The sequence below is a fragment of the Empidonax traillii genome, unplaced genomic scaffold (genome assembly GCF_003031625.1).
Source record: "Empidonax traillii isolate 1590-97213 ecotype Southwest subspecies unplaced genomic scaffold, ASM303162v1 scaffold7575:size11806, whole genome shotgun sequence".
NCBI lineage: Eukaryota > Metazoa > Chordata > Aves > Passeriformes > Tyrannidae > Empidonax > Empidonax traillii.
In genome coordinates, this window is record NW_020962619.1 from 7,107 (window position 1) to 11,806 (window position 4,700).

Sequence of the window (4,700 nt, forward strand, 5' to 3'; positions counted from 1 at the left end):
CCCCCTAAAAAGGTAAGTGGTTTTAAAAGACCCAAAAGAATGGGGTAAGTGGGTTAAAAAGCAAAAAACCAGCACACCAAACCTCAAGTTAAGTAATTTTAAAAGCCCCAAAAGAATGGGGTAAGCGGGTTTAAAAGCCCCCAAAAACGGGTCGAGTGGATTTTAAAGCCCCTAAAAACGGGATGGGCAGTTTTAAAGACCAAAAAAAAAAAATACCAGGACAAGTGGGTGTAAAAGCAAAAAAAAACACCCCAGGATAAGGAATTTTATAAGCCCAGAAAATGGGGTAAGTGGTTTTAAGAGCCCCTAAATAAGTAGGTGTAAAAGTTCCAAAAAAATGGGAAAAAGTGGTCTTAAAATTAAAAAAAAAAAAACAAACCACCACCCTGGGCTAAGTCATTTTAAAAACCAAAAAGAACTGGGATGAGTGGTTTTGAAAGCCAAAAAAAACCCCACCAAGATGTCATTTTAAAAGCCAAAAAACTGGAATAGGTGGTTTCAATGCCCTTCAAAAATGGCATGAGCAGCTTTAAAACCCCAAGAAATGGGAGAAGTGCTTTTAAAAGTTCAAAAATATCCTGGCATAAGTTGTTTTAAAAGCAAAAAAAAATTAAAAGGGGTGGGTGGTTTTTAAAGCAAAAAGAAGTCCCAGACATTTTTAAAGACACAAAAATTGGAATACAAGCCAAAAAACACCGCCCCCTCCAACAAACAAAACCAAACAAAACCAAAAAAAAACCACACACACACACACAAAAACCAAACAAAAAACACACCAAAAGTAAAAAAATTGGGGTAAGAGGCTTTAACACCCTTCAAAAATGGGCTGAGTGGCTTTACAAGGCCCCCAAACTGGGATAAGTGGCTTGAAAAGGGAAAATGAATAAAAAATTGGTTAAGTGGTTTGAAAAGTTCCAAAAATGGAAGAAATTCTTTTAAAAACCTAAAAAAACCCCACCCCAGGATAAGCCCCTTTGACACCCCCTGCAAAAAAAAGGGATAATTGGTTTAAAAAGCAAAAAAAACCCCACTCCAGATAAGTTATTTTAAAAACATTCAAACTGGGGATAAGTGGTTTTAAAAGCCAAAAAAACCCCTCAGGATTTATAATTTTAAGATCCCCAAAAGAATGGGTTAAGTGAATATAAAGGCCCCCAAAAATGTTCCAAAAAACGGGAAAAGGTGGTTTTAAAATTAAAACAAAACAAAACAAAACACAACACCCAGGGCTAAGTCATTTTAAAAGCCAAAAAGGACTGGGATGAGTGGTTTTAAAAGCCAAAAAAAACCCCACCGAGATGTCATTTTAAAAGCCAAAAAAATGGTTTCAATGCCCTTCAAAAATGGCATGAGCAGCTTTAAAACCCCAAGAAATGGGAGAAGTGCTTTCAAAAGTTCCAAAAACCGGGTTAAGTGCTTTTTAAAACAAACAAAAAAATGGAACAAGTGGTTTTAAGAGTCTCCAAGAGTAGGGATAAGTGTATTTAAAGTTAAAAAAAAAAAACGACCAGGAAAAGAAATTTTTAAACCCCTGAAAAAAAGAGGAAGTAGTTTTAAAAGTTCCGAAAGAATGGGATAAGAGTCTTAAAAGGCAAAAAAAAAACCCACAAACAACACCCCAGGGTAAGTAATTTCAAAAGCCAAAAAAGAAATGGGAGTAAGTGGCTTTAAAATGCCCTCAAAACTGTTTTAAGAAGTCAAAAAACCTGCCAGGATAAGTCACTTTAAAAGTCACAACAGAATGGGTCAAATGGTCTTAAAAAACTGGTTAAGTGGATTCTAAAGTCCCCCCAAAAACGGGCTAAGAACTTTTAAGAGCCCCCAGAAATGGGATGAGGAGTTTTAAAGACCATTAAAAGGGCAGGACAGGTGGTTTTAAAAGCAAAAAAAACAAACAAACAACAGGGATAAGTCATTTTAAAAACCCCGATAAGAGGTTTCAGGAGCCACAGAACGGGGTGAGTGTGCTCAGAAGTTCCCAACGCTGTTTTCCCGGGGTGCTCCCAGCCTGCAGCAGCTTTATCCCGGTTTCCAGCATGGAAAAGCTCCGGATGAGCCCCCTCAGAACCCCCAGGGCTGGGGGACCACGTGGCCCCCGCAGGTGCATCCCGAGGTTTGTGGCCCCATCACGGCTCGGGGTCCCCTCTAGGATTCCATCAGGTCCCTGGGCCCTTCCAGGGACTCCCAGGAATGGGATCACCCCCTCAGTGCCCGGGGGGCTGCTTTGAAAACAAATTCCTTTCGCTGATTCAGCTCCTCCTGGAGTTCTGGGTCACCACAGGAGCTGCTTCTCCAGGCCCAGGACGGTGTTCCAGGGACACAGGGAACCTTTCCAGCCATCCCGGGGTTGTTTCCACCCTCACAAGCTCTTGGCTCTTGCCAGGGGGTTGGGGGACAGGGGGACAGTAAATCTTCCAGGTCTTCCCGGGTTTCTGTTTCACCCAGAGAGGTTTTAACCCTGGAATGTGGAACATTTCCCATCCATGGATACCCCTGTGCCGTGGGGTCTGTGGATCCATCTCCTCAGGATGTCCTGAGGTGTCACGAGCCCACAGAGTCAGGAATAATTGCCCTCGGTGTTGCCAATCCAAACCCAGCAGGGCCACTTCAACCCCAGCCTGATCCACTGCAATCCCAGCCTGATCCAGCTGCTGGTTATCCCGGGATTCCTCAGAGTACCTGACCCACCTCACAGCAGGTTCTCCTCCTGGGCAGTGACACCTTCCCACCACGAGCCAGCGCAGGTGGTTGGGCTCCCGGTTATCCCATCACTACCCCCACCCCACAGGGCATTCCCACCACCCCTGACAGTGCAGGGACAAAGCACTGGCTGTTTCCCTCCTTCAGGAATGTGCAGGACCAGCTGGAGACCTTTCCCTCTGCAGACTGACTCCATTCACCCTTTCCTTCAGGAATCTCCATAACCTGTCATGGGGGGCTCCACCCACTCCACAGTCTGGGACTCCTGGGAGTCCACGGTCACTCCCAAGGTTCCTGGATGAGTGGGGGGTTTCCTCTCCCAGCTCTTTGTGTGACCAGGAAGACCCTCCCCCTGAACCCCCACCCCAGCAGGGGTAACAGGAGCAGCGGGGATTCAGTGCCAACCACCTCCTTCACAAGCCTCCAGGGTGCCTTTTCCAACTAGAACATCATGGATTTGGGATCCTCTGGATCCCTGACTCCAAAAGCTGACCTGGAGTGTCCTGTGCTTTGTGCCAGAGGCCCCAGGAAGGCCCAAGGGGGACAGAGTGGAAAATCTCCTGCTTGAATTCCACAAAACTTGCTGAGGGTCCATTGGGAAGGAGAGGGTGGACAACCAGACTGGAACCTGGAATGTGCATCCTCCAAAATCCCACCACGTCCCAAAATCCTTGTGTTTCCTTCTCATTGGTTGGGGGGGATGTCACTGTTATCCTGTTGTCCACTGGGATCTCACCACATCTATCCTGCCATTTCATTCCTAAAACCTGGATCTCCTCTGCAGGCCCCTTTACTTTGTTCTATGGAAACCCCCACTTTTAGTAGGATTTGAATTGTTTTTTCCAATTTCTCAAAACCTTCAGCTCTGCTGCCCCACTCAGTGACGTCACCAATGTCCTGCAGGAATTCCGGAGCCTCTCCCTGTTCCAGCACAGTCTGGATCAACCCATGGGGGAGAGATGGGCCCTTCCCAGCCCTGGGATGGTTCCAGGCTCAGGGGATCAGACCAGTGGAATTCCAGCATCCTGGGACACCAGCGGCTTTGGGAATTGTATTTCCCTTGGGAAAGCTGCTGTGGGGGCAGAGGGGCTGTGTGATCCCCGAGGATGTGGAAAAATGGGAGGAAATTTCCTTTCCAGACCTCAGTCCCATCACTTGGAGCAGCCTGAGATCCTCTGGGTGCCAAAGGCTCTGCAGATCCCGGGATGAGCCACATCCACCCCCCTCCTCCCTCCGCAGCTCAGTTCCAGGGATAGAAAGCCAAGCAGGTTCAGTCCCAACAATCTGCATCCTCAAGGGTGAATGACGGACACCTCAGCATCCCAACCGCCCTCCATGCTCCCAGCTCTGCTCTAATTTCAGGAGTTTAATTGGAAAAATGTGTCCTGGCCTCGTGATTTCACCCGAAAGGCAAAAATCAAAGAGGAAAAATTGCGATTTTTCCTGGTTATTTGAGTCCTGGAGCACAAAGGTCTCGTGGCCCAGCACCTCCCCCCTCCGTGTCCCGTCCTTCCGACCTGGATTCCAGAGGATCCTCCACGTGTGCTCCCAGCACGTTGAACTGGGACATCCCAAAAAAGCCACCGGGGCCATGGCGTTGTCACACCCGGGGGTGGCAGGGAGGTGACAGGGTGACATTCCCAGTGCCGGGCTGGGAATGCTGGGAACAGCCTCAAGTGGCACAAGGGGGTGGGTTGTAGGTGGGATTTTGGGAATATTTTGGGAATATTCCCCCTGAAAAGGGTTGTCTGGCCCTGGAGGTTTCACAGTCATGGGGATGTGGCACTTGGGGACACGGGGCGGTGGTGGCCTCGGGGATCAGCAGACTCAGGGGGTCTCCTGCGGTTTTCCCACCTCAGCAATCCCCTGATTTCGTGGTGTCCCAGTTTCCACAGCACATCCCCATCCTCCTTCCTGGCTCTGTGGGCAGATGGAGTTGGGGGGGGGGTCTGTCCCCATTCCTGTGGGAATGTCACCATCTGTCCCACTGCTCGGTGACA